The sequence below is a fragment of the Lissotriton vulgaris genome, chromosome 5, assembly GCF_964263255.1.
Source record: "Lissotriton vulgaris chromosome 5, aLisVul1.2, whole genome shotgun sequence".
In the NCBI taxonomy this organism is placed as follows: domain Eukaryota; kingdom Metazoa; phylum Chordata; class Amphibia; order Caudata; family Salamandridae; genus Lissotriton; species Lissotriton vulgaris.
Window position 1 is genome coordinate 644,912,429 of NC_141693.1, and position 16,106 is coordinate 644,928,534.

Consider the following 16,106-nt stretch of genomic DNA (forward strand, 5'->3'; position numbering starts at 1 on the left):
GACTGCACCTCTCCATCCAACTTAATGGATGTGGACGGACTAAAATATCTATCAACAACCTGTGCATCAATCTAAGACATAGTGCTTCAGTTAGCTGTAGTGCAGAGCTGTCGCATCGACAATAAACGTATAACTTATAATGGTACAGACCCAAAACAATAACAAAGGGTATTTCCATTACACCAGTGCCACAGTAGATTACTTATGCCAGTCTGAATGGCAACCCCGCTAGTATCGGAACCTTTTATGATCATAACCCTGCATACCACTGTACGTCCCAAATATCTCACGACCTTATAAAGGCGGTGTCTCATGTAGTGATCAGCGCTAACATTTGATAAGGGGCGGCATGTTACTTAACAGCAGTGTGGCCATGCAACGTCAATAATCAGGGGAACCCCTTTAAAATCGCTGCATAATCGTGTGCATGTTATCTTGGAAGACGTCTGCAGTCTTGCCTGTATACAACAGATAGGGATATCAGTCGCCGCTGTCTCTCACCACCCCGATCTATGTGTAAGAAACCTTGCCACGCATAGGTTCAGTTTGTAATTACAGTTTCCTGCCATAGCGTAGCGGGGGTGAGATTGTCCCGCCCATTAGGTAAGGCATGATAAGTGGTAGACCCAAACAGTTTGGCTTCATCAGTGTCAGTGAGACCGTGAAAGTGGTCAGTGGGCAGCAGTGCATATGGCAGACTTACCACCTCCAGAGTGGCCCCATCAAGACAAAACATGAAGTTGGGTTCGCCCACCCAAATACTACCCGTTGAGTGGCCGTCTCTCGCAAGCGTCAGCTATGGTGGTGTGCTTCATCCCCAGATGGTGCTCATTCTGCATCTTGATCTTGATCCTGGTGCCTGCGCTCTTTGCGTTGACTGACAATCTTCTTGATGAAGTCATTTGTGGCTTTCGGTGAGGAGAGCATCGTTGTTTGCCCCTGCCATGTGACTTTCAGGCGTGCTGGATACAGCATGGCATATTCTACCTGCAGGTCTAGTAGTTTTGCCTTTGCGTTAGCAAATTCTTTGCGGGCTTGCTGTACAGCCAACATATAGTCGGGGTCGAACTCTAGGCGATTGTTTTGCTAGGTGAGATTTTTCTGCTCTCGTGCCATCCGCAATATGGCATCTCGATCACGATAGTTCAAGATGCGGGCCACTATTGGTCTGGGTGGAGTGCCTGGTGGTGGACGCGGCACCAACGAGCGATGGGCTCTTTCTATAAAAATTGGGGACAGTTTCTCTTTGCCAAACAGAGTGAGACAGAGTTCCTCTACATACACTTCCATTTTGCCAGTATTTGTGGACTCCGGCACGCCTGCGATGCATATGTTGATACAGCGTGATCTGGCCTCCAAATCTTCGGCCTTGGACTTGATCACTTCCAATATCTTTTCAAAGCCAGTGCATTTGGATGTATTAGTATAGGCCTCATCTTCTACTGCCGAAATCCGAGTTTCAGCGTCATCTAGTCTCTCACCATGACGGTCCACTTTTGCCGCCATGGTGTCCAGACGGCAGGTGAGGTGGTCTAATTTGCCATTGATGTCTTGTAGGCTTGCTTGGATGGCCTTCAGGATGGATTCCATACCTTGTGTCGCAGTATTGTCTGCGTCTGTCTCCGTATCCGAGTGGGAAGAGAGGCCTCGTGTCGACCTGCGTTGTTCAAATGTGAGCTTTGGCTGTTGCTTGTCTCGTTTCCTCATTGTGGAGCAGCAGGGCCACACCATGGCCGTGATCGCCGGTGAAGAAGGACCGTCAGTGAAGCTGCAGTGGTCGCCGGTACAGAAGGGCCCTAGTCAAGGGCAGATCAGTAGGCGGCGGACACAGCCGTGCAAGGCGCCATGGCTCGTGAGTTTTCGGGATAGCGCTGATACAGCAAGCCACTTGGATCGATGACTCTCTGCTACGATGGTACTCTTCCACGCCCAGGTACTCTGCAAAGGGATCCTCACCTGCGCAGCCAGGGGACAGTAGGCGGCAGCGATGATCAGGTCTTCGCGATGCACACGCACACAGGCCCGCAGGGGATCCACACAAAATGGCAGCTGGACATGCAGCGAGTTTATGCGACAATCAAGATAGGGCCCCAATGGCAAGTTCTCCTGTTCCCTCCGCCAGGTGCGATACATATGCATTCCGTGTCGCTATAATTAGATGTGTTGTGTGAGCAGCACAGATATCTTTACAGTTCTAATGGCGTAGCCGGCATATACGCTCGGGTGATGATAATTGCGGTGGCGTTTGGGCAGCACTGAGCAGGTTGCATTCTCTCCCGGTTGGGGCTGCTCAGAAGACTGTGCACAGAATGGCCACCGCACACTGACCCCCCCGTAAGCACAATATCCCGGGCCGCACTCACAGTATTCGCCGTGCTCCAGAGGGGGTGCTGTAGCTACAACTGCAGGAACTTCAGAGCTTCGCTTCGAAGTGCGCCGCCATATTACCTCCAGTATAGTTCGTAATGGCGCTCACTTGGTACATACAGGCAGCCTCTGTAACATAATGACTTCACGTTTCAGGAGTGGAGTGGCGTAGGATTCAAACACCGGTGTATCCGCTGGTGATTACCCCGCAGTCGCGGCAAGTGTGGATTATGTTACTGAACAGCCCCTGGCATTTCGTCGTCCGTTATGCTGTGGCTCTATGGGCGCCGCCATCTTGTCGCGCCACATAGATTAAAATCATTTATCTTTATAATTGTGTATCTGTTCAGCAGGACTGCATGAACGACTGAGCGGCTTCTGCAGCGGGCGTAGCACCAGGGTTCTGGAGCACAACATTAGAGAGTATCAGAAAGGCGACAGGGGCAATGACACGACCGTTAGGTGATGGGTGCCATCTTCCCCGGATCCTGCAGTCTCGCTTGCGGGTCTTTCGAGGGCCGTTGCTCCTCAAATATTAGTAGTTTCGTCGCTTAGGAGCCATCGTTAGATTCCCTGTGCATTCCGCTCTCGGATCACGACTGCCAACAGAAGATTCGGTTGTGGAACATTGGAACAATAGCGCGATTAGCTGTCCGTCCGGCGGAGCTGCCTTTTCAGCCAGCCATCCCGCAGTGGGCCCTCTAGCGCCCCCCATGGGGGTCTCTAGTTGACAATAGTTTTGCACCTTTGTCCAAGGGGGATACACATCCAAAATAACCCCTGCTCACCCCCCTGGTAGCTTGGCACGAGCAGGCATGCTTATCTCATTAGCAGTCTATAAAGCATTTGTGCACACATACAGTAATACCGTGAAAACACTAAAAATGGAGACCACACCAGTTTAGAAGAATAAGCAATCTTTATCTAAACCAAACCAGACCAAAATGACAAAAATCCACAATACAGTAATCAAAATATGACTTTTAAAAGGTAGAAACAGTTCTGTTCAAAGCATATTGCGGGTGCAATACTTTCAGCACAGAGTACCTTGGATGCGTCAAAAACACAAGCAAACAGGGTCAAAGGGAAGGTGATGCGTTGGTTCCTTATACACAGAGAAAGTGATGTGTCGGTTCATTTCTCTGGGAGAGGTGATGCTTTGGTTCCTTACTGTTGTGCAGGGGAGGTAATGTGTTGAATTCCTAATGCGTCCCCCAGTGATGCGACAGACCTGGCGCCTCGAGGCAATGTGTGAAGAGCCGGGACGATGAGATGCGTGAAGATCATAGCTGTGCTGTGACAATTCCAGCCACGTCCACATCGATGAGTCGATTTTCACAGTTCTTTACTCTTCTGCAGTTCCCAGCCCCATTAACAACCTCTAGAGCCCCAGAACACTGGCAGGAACCTCTTGGCAGTTCGGAACTCCCAGTAAAGGAGTTCAGGGGGGCTGGGGGTGAAGTCTTCGTGTCCCTGAGACTTCAGCACAGGAGGAAAGCTCTACTTCATGCCCTTGGATATCTTCCTCAGATAGGGGATACAGCACTCAGCAAAGTCCGTGTCCTTTTCTTTGGCAGAAACAGCAATTGCAGGCCAACCCCAGATGGCACACAGCAAAGGGGTAGTACTTCTCCTCCGTTTCTCCAGTTCTTCTCATTGACAAAAGTTCCTCTTGAATCCCAGATGCAATCTAAAAGTCTGGGCTCTGTGTCCCACATTTTATAGCACAAATTCCTTTGTTCTCTGTTGGCAGAGAAGCTTTTTGCCCAACCAAAACCAGCTCTGTCCTCTCTGGTGCAGCTTCCTGGCAGGGGGTGGAGACAGCATTGTCCAAAGCAGACCAGGCCCATTCAGGTGTGAAAGAAATCTCCTCCCCATTCTCTGAATGCAGATTAGGTCTATTCAGCCCAGCCCTGACTCACCCTGGAAAGGCAGGACACACCTCAACCCCCCAAGTGGCTGTCTGAACAGAATGCACATCCCCAGGTCCCGTCACTCCAAAGTCAGACAGTCAATAAACAAACTTAGCAGAGGCACACAAGATGACTAAGCAAGAAAATACCTGCTTTCTAAAAGTGCCATTTTTAAACTCAGAATGTAAAAGAAATTCTTACTAAAAGATGCATCTTTATATTCTGAGTTCATGTATACTGAGCTTTTATTCTCCTATCTTGTCCCAGTGGGAAATTATATTTATAAAATATTATAAATAAACACCAATTCCAACCTATGGGACAGATATCCTTTCAATAGTGAAAAACGAAATTGCCAGTATTTCATTATGAGTACATGCCACATACATCAGGGCATGTCTTACCTTTCTAAAAAACTGCACCCTGCCCACAGAATTACCTTGGGCCTACCTTAGGGGTGACTCACATGTAAGAATAGGGCCTGGCATGTGATTGCACTTGCCAGGTCAACATGGCAGTGCCAAACTGTGCACAAACACTGCAGTGGAAGGACTGAGTTGCATTTACAGGCTGCTCATGTCGGTGGCACAATCAGTGCTGCAGGCCCACTAGCAGCATTTGATTTACAGTCACTGGGCACACACAGTGCACTGTACTAGGGACTTACCAGTAAAGCAAATATGCCAATCATGAAATCACCAATCCATAACAACAATTTACAGAGGGAGTACTTGCACTTTGGCACTGAACAGCAGTGGAAAAGTGTCCAAATCATGTAGTCCAGCAAAAACGAAGTCCATCAGACAGCAAAATAACAGGAGTCAAAGATAAAAATACAGGGGAAACCCACGCCAATCATGCCAGATCTAACAACCACAATCATTTCCTTCAGCAAGCAGAAAGGCATGTAGGCTTCAATTCATTGCAAAAAAACCAGACAAAGTGTGTTTTTTCAAAATTGCCCTAGGTTCCAAACCCACTATTACATAAAAAAGAAAAAAAATCTGATTTCAATTTGGGTGGATATTTTTGGGGTCTATTTTATTTCTCAGTCTGAACCTGCTTGCATCAGAAGACAAAATGGTGACTGTAAGGTTACATATGGAAAAAGACCAAGAAACAACATTTGGCACACAACAAGGAAATTAAGTGCCGTAAGCTAGAAAAAAACATGGAACCAGTGCAGTCATAGGTGAGGAGTGAGGGGCGAGAAAAGTAGATAGATTGATGAGTGGATCAGAAACCTCCAAGTTAGGACACAAGGAGAACTAATATCTGCGTGAGTGCGCACCTGCCTTGAATGTATACACACAAAAAGTGGTTAATAAGAGATGTGGATGAGCGGGAGCAAAATTCCTGACATCAGTGCACTGAGAAAGAAGACAGTGAAATACCAGATGCTTTAAACTTCAACCACCACATATTCGAACCACAGGTTTTTCATGCATTTTCCAATTGGCTTTTATTTTGCAGTTTTAATTAATACAAACTTGGCTCAAGGGTATAATATTGTTTTGAAACAAAAGCAGACTAAACCACACATTTATTTATTGGCAGGGGTGCGATGGTTGAAGCCCTGTGCCCAGAAGATGTTGATCCTAGGCCAGGATTTGAACTTGGTTTCCCAGTTCTTTATGATGCAACTCTAGCCAAAGGTCCACAGACCCTTCTCTTTGTTGCTTTTACTAACTGGTTTTCCATGTTCCACAACTGCGCAGCAGGAAGAGTTCCCTGTTGGCATTGATCATGAGCTGGGAACAATTGAGGTGTAGGCAAAATGTTATCCTCTAAGGTGAAACGTCAAAATCCAAAGAGAATCCATAGGTGTAGATAATCAGTTACACAGACCCTCCAGGATATCGCGATTTCGCGATTTGCAAAAAAATCGCAAAATCAGCAGTTTTGTAAAAATGCAGCGATTTTTTACGAAACTGCCCGGGAAATCCGGCACTTTCTATTGGCTCCTTGGCTCTCGTCACCACAGAGCCAATAGAAAGAGTCAAAGGGTCTCTCAGGTCAGGGCGGTCTCGCCTGTGCAGCAGGTATACCTCCCCTCACCCTCACCTGTGCCTCACCTGCTCCTGCTGCTCCTTGAGGCTGACCCTCCCTCCCAGGATTTCGCGGCTGCTTCTTTTCTCTCGGGTATGTGTGGGGCATTTTTTTTTTAAGTATTGGGCCTCGGCCTCGGGTCGCGCTGCGTGCCCGGTGTGCGGTGGGCGCAGAGGTCACATTCTGTGGGGGCCCGCCGCACATGTGGCACGCGGCGAGCCCCGGGGGCATTTTTAAAAAAAAAAAGTATTAGGCCTCGGGTCCCGCCGCGTGCCCGGTGTGCGGTGGGCCCAGGGGCCACATTCTGTGGGGGCCCGCCGCACATGGGTCACACGGTGGGCCCCGGGGGCATTTTTGTTTAAAAAAGTATTGGGGCTCGGGTCCCACCACGTGCCCGGTGTGCGTGGGCCCAGGGGCCACATTCTGTGGGGGCCCGCCGCACTTGGGGCACGCGGCGGGCCCCGGGGGAATTTTTTTTTTTTAAAGCATTGGCCTCGGGTCCCAACGCGTGCCAAGTGTGAGGCGGGCCCAAGGGCCACATTCTGTGGGGGCCCACCGCACATGGGGCACGAGGCGGGCCCCGGGGGCATTTAAAAAAAAAAAGTATTGGTTCTCGGGTCCCGCCGCTTGCCCGGTGTGCGGCGGGCCCAGGGGCCACATTCTGTGGGGGCCCGCCGTACATGGGGCACGCGGCGGGCCCCGGGGGCAATTTTCTGTTTCAAAAAGTATTGGGCCTCGGGTCTCGCCACGTACTTGGTGTCCGGCGGGCCCAGGGGCCACATTCAGTGGGGGCCCGCCGCACATGGGGCACGCGGCTGACCCCAGGGGCATTATTTTTTTTTAAAGTATTGGGCCTCGGGTCCCGCCGCGTGCCCGGTGTGCGGCGGGCCCAGGATGGGTCATTATTTTTTTTATGTTTACTGTTGGGGGGGATCACTCTCACACTTCCTAGCTGGTAAGTTTGTGGTTCTGTACACTTCTGGGGAGTTTCATAATTCTTTATTTTGGTTCTTTTGCAGAGTCTCGGAGGAAAAAATCTGCTGTTTCAAGAGCCAGAATTGGGCTGCCTGCTGCACAGCGCTGGTAAGTTTGGGGTTCTGTACACTTCTGGGGAGTTTCATAATTCTTTATTTTGGGTTTGGGTCTTTTGTAGTGCCTATGGGGGAAGTAACTGCTGTTTCAAGAGCCAGAATTGGGCCGCCTGCGGCACAGCACGGGTAAGTTTGGGGTTCTGTGCACTTCTGGGGAGTTTCATAATTCTTTATTTTGGTTCTTTTGCAGAGTCTCGAAGGAAAAAATCTGCTGTTTCAAGAGCCAGAATTGGGCCGCCTGCTACACAGCACTGATAAGTTTGGGGTTCTGTACACTTCTAGGGAGTTTCATAATTCTTTATTTTGGGTTTGGGTCTTTTGTAGTGTCTATGGGGAAAGTAACTGCTGTTTCAAGAGCCAGAATTGGGCGACCTGCTGCACAGCGCGGGTAAGTTTGGGGTTCTGTACACTTCTATGGAGTTTCATAATTCTTTATTTTGGTTCTTTTGCAGAGTCCCGGAGGAAAAAATCTGCTGTTTCAAGAGCCAGAATTGGGCCGCCTGCTGCACAGCGCTGGTAAGTTTGGGGTTCTGTACACTTCTGGGGAGTTTCATAATTCTTTATTTTGGGTTTGTTTCTTTTGTAGTGTCTATGGGGAAAGGAACTGCTGTTTCAAGAGCCAGAATTGGGCCGCATGCTGCACAGCGCGGGTAAGTTTGGGGTTCTGTACACTTCTGGGGAGTTTCCGTACATACCAGATAGCACTTGACTGGTCCTATTCTTCTCCTCCCCTGAGTGTCAACGCATAGCTTATGTGCTCCTACAAAACAGACTTGTAAAAATTTGTTTTCAGCGCTTAGGTTTGACTTTCTTTGCAGGTAGCTGATCTTGCTCTTTATTGTCCATTTTCTCCAGCCATGCAACCTTTGTCATAGTATTTTTTATTTGCAAGCACTTAGGGCCAGGATTGCTTGTTTTTCGAAAAACATTTTTGCCTTAGGTTTTTTTGACAATTGCAATGCCTTTTTCCCCTTTGAAACACTTTTAACACCAAATATATTTGTAGGCAACTGACCATGCTGTTTTAACACTGTTTGCTCAACGCCGTTCGGCATTTCCCATTGCAGTTGTGGCCTAAAATGTTTTCCAATTTTTGGCCATGTGTAGTGCTTCATTGTTGCATTCATTTTTAATCATTGATCCCCGGCGCTTTCTTAACTTACCATTCAACAATTGCCTTTCCCCCCCTTCAAATGCATCTAGTAACACCAAATATATTTGTTGGTGAGCTAACTGACTGCACCACAACCCCAAGATCTTCTGTATTCCAAGGGAGCAACAAGCCACCACAACAAAAGCCGGATGGAGAAGTTTCTGCAGCCTGTGAAGGACCGATCACATCTGCCTACCCAGATAACCACAGCAGATTGGGCCAGAGACTACAGTACCGTGATGCATGCTGATGGTGGCGTGCTGTTTTGCAGTGTGTGCAATGTGGTGGTGGACCACATCCGGAAACACACTGTGGATATGCATGTGCGGTCCCAAAAGTACTTGAAGCGCTGTTCAGATGCTTCTGACCCTCAATCTTCGCCAAAACGTGCACGTCAGATGACTGTGAACTCGCTATTCACAAAGAGTACAGCTGCAGGTGCCTCAAACCATGAAATTATAAGTGAGTGGGTCAATGTCTGCACAGTGCAGAACATTCCGCTGAGCAAAACCGACCACCCTTTGTTGCGCAAGTTTCTCCACGAGCGAGTACGGAATGGTGGAGCGATACCTGGAAGTTTTCAGCTTCAAGAACCTTATCTCCCAGAGAGATATATAGGAGCCAAGAACGAGCTGAAAGAACTATTGAAAGATCAGAAGATCAGTGTTATATTTGATGAAATACCAGATGTCGAAGGGTGGTGTGTATTGAATGTGTTAGTTGCAGTAGTCTCTCCGCAGGGTGCCCATCAGATCCATACCCACCTGGTAGACACAGTCTTCCTATCACAGTGCAACCATGGGACTGCAGCGCAAGCTGTTGTAAAGGTGCTCACAGAGTACAGCAAAGACTTCCAGAATGTTATTTCCTTTAACACTGACAACACAGCATACATGCTCAAGGCATACAACACGGTGTTGAGGAATCCGCATACAAACTCCATACACATCACCTGCTTGGCACACATAATGAATCTTGTTGGAGAGTCATTTAGGAAGCCTTTTGTGGAGCTAAAAGCTTTCTTTCTGTACTTTTCGCGCATCTTTTACATGGCCGGTAGCAGAAAGAGAAGGTACCTGCACCATCTTGCTGAGAACCATGGGATGAAAGCACGGGTGGCACCTGACCCTTGCAGTACCCGCTGGAATTCTTGGTTTGCTGCTGTCCAGTACCACTGCAAGCACTTTGAGGCCTATGCTGGGTTTGTTGAGTCTGAGATGCAACTCAGCAAGTCTCCCCCAAATTCCCTTGAAAATCTACAGAAGATTTTGAACAGCGACCAAAGAAACTGCATTAAAGTCCAATTGGACATTGTGGCAAAGCATTTTAAACCTGATGGAGTTATTCCAGAGTCAGACACCAGTGACCATGAAGGTATATGATTATTTGGAGGACCTCCACATGAACCTAACAAACAATTCAGTCCTCACTGTCGAGTCACTACAACCATTTCCACAGACCACTGCAGGGGCAAAATTAAGTCTGGCACAGAAAAAAAAGATAACAGCCCAGCTTATTGTAGCTTTTGAACTTTCACTGGAAAAGGTGGGCAAATACATGGGGGAGGCCCAGCCAGGCATACAATTCTTGAAACAAGTGCGCCTTTTCAATCCTGTGCGACTCTGCATCCTACCTAATGAGAAGAGTGCATATTCAGCCATCCCTGGTTTGAGCGAAGTTCCCGATCAGGAGCTTCGCCTCTACTTTGAAAATGTAGGCCCAGAAGCAGTGCAGGCATCTGTTTCTGGAGTGATTGACACGGACCTCTTTTGGCGTGGGCTGGCTGACCGCATTCCAGCTCTTTCCCAACTTGCAGCTGTGTACAAGGACTGTGTGACCAGTTCTGCAGATGCTGAAAGGAGCAATAGCATCTACAAAATTATTCTGTCATCCAGACGACGGTCCCTTTCAAAGCAATCCATCTGGGCATTATTGTTTTTGCATTATAACCAGCAGCACAATACTGGGCTAGATTTGGAGTGCTCAGAAGAACTGGACGTACATGGCCAAGATTAACATGCCAAGCATACATGTTCCGTGGCTTTTTATTCAGTAACAAGTTATGTCCTATATGTAGCCTTTAACCCCTTGCATGCTGATGACGGCCCCCAGCCGTCATGCACTACGGTACTCGTGTGCTGATGACGACTGGGGGCCTTCATAAACCCACCCACTCGCGATTCTGCCGCACAGGCACAGAATCGCGGCCGCATGGAAGGAGTTAACCAAAACAAGTGGCCTGAATTGTAAATAAACAAAACATACATAGCTCCATGTTGTAAAATAACTCAAACAATAAGATATCTGTGTTTGTTGTAAAAAAAATAAATAAATAAAATGCCGCTAAATTCCCACATTTGTGCCGCTAAATTTCCTGATTTGTGCCGCTAAATTTACTAGTTCATGCCGCTATATCCTGGGGGGTCTGGTTACACTGCTTAAGTAAAAGCAGGAAAAAACAGATCATTGTTTTAATTTCAGATCAAAATAGGGCGCATACTATCAGAAAGTAAAATACTTAAAAGAAAGCATGACAAAAACTGCACTTTCAGTACATTTAAATTATTTTAGGTTTATTATGCTTATTTAGTTATTGCGTAGTTAGTGATGCAGTTTATATATTTGTTGTGAACACTGATATCATATAAAAATAGAGGATTGCATTGCTTTTCTACTTGCAGGAACTCTACATGCATTAGTGCACAGATATATACTGATGCTATACTGTTGCTATTTTTAATGTTTCCGACATTTTTTAATCTGCCCGAGTTGGCTTGGGGAACATAATGTCTCATTTGAATGCATTAACGTACCAGAACTGCAAGGTCATTATAGATTGCAGAAAATGAAAGTAATTTTATGTGCTATTATTTCCAAAGAAAACTCCTTTTAGATGGAGATTGAGTAAATTGCCTACCATTTTGTTCAGAATGAGGAACTTTAAAATATTCCAGTTGTATGCCTTTAATACGTCAGAGTGTGTCCTGCTTCGCTCCTGTATTGACAGATATGGATTTCTGTCCTTTACAGAATTCACATTTAAAAACACCTAGAGTAATATAACTTCCAATATGTAGACATCTTAGCATTTCTCAGCAAGAAAATGTAGTAATTTCTTAGAAAAATTGCTTACTATTTGCATTCAGTTGCTAAGCAACTCCTCCTTGCAATCCATTATACTTGCAGTAGATGCTAGTGAAAGACATGGAACTTAACGTTATTAATGATGCAATGTATTAAGTCCACAACTGTGACTGCACATGAAAATGCAATTATTTACTCACTTTCATATAATAGTGATAATCGCATACAGGGCATGACTAATTGGCCCAAATCACCAATTACCAGGTTACATTTACATCAGTGCAGTTTCTAAAATTGTATCTTTGTTACTTTTTTCAGAGACAAAGGATGCTCCGTATTCAGAAGAATCCATCTATTAAAAAATACATAAAGCACACAAGAAAATTACAATGCTGTTAATGCTGTCCGATATTTGTTATATTTGTTGGTTTGGAGATTTCCATTACAGAAAAAGTATCTATTTTGTTCTAGAAAGGCATTGCCACACTACTATTGCAGTAATAATGCAAAATAGGCTCATACACTACTTATGTTAATGATGCCTTATTATTAGGTAAGGTCCGTGAAAAAAGACAATATTCTCTTAGGTTTTACTACTGAATATGAGCATCAATAATATTAAGGTACAAGAATATTGAGGAAAGAATATCGAAGTACAAAATATCAAAAGGTAAGTGCATGTATACGGAAATATAGATTTACAATTTTACACCAAATCAGAATCGTAAGATGATGTCCTTAGATGGATGGCATAATTCCTCAAGAGTCGCACCCTAACAATCCATCTCCGCTCCTTCACATCACAACACAAACGCTCCGTGTGTGACATTCATGAAGGTTCAACCCTCAGTGCTAACCTCTTCAACATCTACAAGACACCGAAAGCAGACATCACCCGAGCCCACAACATCAACATAATTTCCTATGCTGATGACATCCAGCTAGTCCTCCTGCTTTCAGCGGACCCCACCACTGCAACATACAACTTCCACAACTGTATGAAAAACGTCTCCTCCTGGACGAAGGACAACTGCCTGAAGCTTAACAAATTTTGGAACCACTGTGCAAGTATGTGGATGTGTTCTTAAAACCGATTGCCATCTCTACACCCACATACATTAGGGATACAATGCACACCATCCAGTTGGTCGAAGTACACCCATATGACTGTAATAAATGTCTACTATCAATGTTGGACATCACTGCGTTGTATACGAACATTCCCCAGCAGGCAGCGTTGCAGTGCATTGAACATGTCTTGAATAAAAGAATTGCCCCACATAGAGTGCCAACTGAGTTCATCATCGAACTGCTTTCAATAGCCATGTCAAAAGATGTCTTTATTTTTCTCGGAAAATATTACATCCAAACCTAGGGGGTGGCCATGGGGGTAAGTTTTGCCCCAAATTTAGCCATCATTTTCATGAACAAATATGAAAATACATACATCCTGAATCCACTTAACCCATATCGGAATAATATTTCATTATGGGCTAGGTATATTGATGACGTCCTCCTTATTTGGGAGGGTGACTAGTCGGGACTCACAGATTTCTATGAATGGCTTAATGGGCTTTCCAACGATATCAAATTCACAAATGAGTCCGACACTACCTCCATTAATTTTTTGGATGTAAAAATTATGACAGAAGCAGGTTTCCTGTATACCACTCTATACAGGAAGAGCAGCGAGAGAAACACATTGCTGAGGTATACAAGTCTTCATCCCCGCAACCTTAGGGATAATCTGCCATTCGGACAGTTCCTGAGGTTGAGGAGGAACTGTTATAAAAAGGAGGACTATTTTGAAGAATCCGCTCTCTTGATGGCCAGACTGGGTGAACGTGGTTACCCACTACGACTACTTAAGAAGGCACGTAAACGTGCCTGGCATAATCATCGAGAGCACTTGTTTGATGTGAAACCTAAAACAACTGGGAAGAGACTGGTATGTGTTACCACATTTAACACCCAGAGCAATGCCATAAAAAGTGTATAAATCGGCACTGGCACCTAATCAGTGAAGAACTAGGGGGAATGGCACCTCCACTACATGCATTCCGCAAGGGTCGAAACATCAGGGAGCATGTGGTTAAATCCCTACTACCTATGAAGCACCTAGTGAATGAAACTACTCTTGGGGTTGTAGTGTCATGTTTATACTGATACCTTTTGGATTATGCAAAATGTGACCGACTATGCATGTAGTACATCATAAGGGGACCCATCAAAAGGGAATGTGCATGGTAGCTATGACTTTCATTACTTTGCAGGCTTTAAAATGATGTTGATGCATATTATTATAATGCTATGTAATGTACCGCACAGGACCAATTCTTCATATTCTCATGTAATATACTTTACTGGACCGATATTTTACACTGATGGTGGCCTATATGAATATGTAATAATTGGCTTGTATATGTGCTTTCTATAATTATCAAAATGGACATTTGCCCGATCCCACATGGATCATTGTCTAATATCCTCAACTGTTCCCAATCAAAAATGGCTCCCGCGATTTGTACTCGAATTTCCAATGATATTTTTAATTTATTCGGACACGAAGTTTTTTTTTTTTCTACTCCTCGTGTACCCGTTTCTATTAAAGAACAATTACTCAAGTCCACATTGAAACTTGGTTGGTGTCCTGAAATATTCCCATCCTAAAATGGCGCCCGCGTTTTTGCTTTGCAGCCGAGTCCCTTTGTGAAATAACTACTCACCGGTGGGGATTTAACATTTTTGAAACGGGCATTATCCTTTTCACTTCTATGCCAAAAGCATCTGTCTTATATGGATAATAGACGCATCCTTTAAGATTGCGAGTGGGTGATGAGTCTGTTTTTTAGCTCTATTCCTCACCGTCCAATCATAGAGGGATTCGGCGGAGTAGTCAGGTGACGGGTCCCGCGCCGCGGCAAACAGCGGATACACTTTAGGAATTAAGGAGATCTGCAACCACGGCAGAATGGTAAGATACTCCGTTTCTCTGTGTTAATAGATCTGATCCATTACGTTAGTCGGGAGGCGTGAGACCAGGCGAACTGCTTCCCTAAGAAACATTGTTTCTTTCTCCTTCTTTTGACGCAGCTACCTGATCCCTGCAGGACAGGAGCGATGTTGAACTGATGCTACCGTTTCAAGGTAAACACCCTTGATATAAGGGACAGTCAAATAATTGGCATTTTTTATGATAACAGAAGGTTTGATTAGTCTTCCCCCCCCTCCTTTTCTTTAGAGTTTCCCCATTGAGTGAGACAGAAAAGGAGTCGAATATTAGAAAACGGCTGTTTGGATCCACGATCAGCAAACCTTGATGGATGATTCATTCATCTTGTTAAAAAGGTAACATTATGGACACACCTGCGTGATTATACAAACACACAGGGTTTGTTAATACTAGTAGTCCATACTCTGCATTATTATGTTTTGCAGGATTCTTTCTTGGCTGACTAGGAGGCATACGTTGTGTAGCCTTGCACCTTCGGGTAAGCAATTGACCCCTAATGGTTTTAATTCTTTGGTAATATATCACTACAGCGGGGTAATCCCCTTTTATTCTTTATAGGGTAATCTTTATACCTTGGTTGCCCAACTATTGAATGTCCTGATGAAGACTCGCACGGTCCAGGTTTAACTCACCGGATGACCTTAAGTCGAGTCGAAACGTCGACATTACTAACTCTATCTTGGACCCAGTTTTTTGCTAAAAAAGTGCACGCATTTGACATGACTGTTTGTATTCAGATGATCCAGAAGTTAGTTGTTATTAACTTTCATGTGGGCCAGGTTGTTGTATTACGGAAAATTGAAGACCGTAACTACAGAAAATCAATGTGAATATTTTGCCTATTTTCTTTGAATTTCCTTTCTTTCTTGATTCACTGCACTCTTCTTTGATCACTTCCTTTTGTGCATGCTCCTCCTGGCAACCCTTTTTTATTCTAAAAATATTGAGAAAACTGTGTGGAATATCAACCTTGTGATTAGAGTCAATGAATTAAACATTGTTTTTTTCCCCCCTTTTTTGACATATTGGTGTTGTAGTGATATTCCTTTTATTCTGAGTAACTCAGATTTGTGAGGAACGCCCATGAACTTATAAATGTTTTAATATGCACTGATTGAATCAGCTTATTAAGAAATAGGTTCTGGACCATTGTTTATTCTTATTGAAGCTCAACAAAGACAACACGAAAGTGCTGATTTTCGGCTGCTACACCTCCCCGTAGAATGACACCTAGTGGCCAACGGAACTCGGACCCATTCCTATACTGAAAGACCACACCTGGAACCATGGCATCATCCTGAACAATGAACTCTCCATGAAATGACAGGTCAACACCATCTCCTCAGCATGTTTCCACACTCTTTGCATGCTTCACAGAATTTTTAAATGGCTCCTCATCATACAACAGAACAAAATGATGCAGGCCCTCAACACCA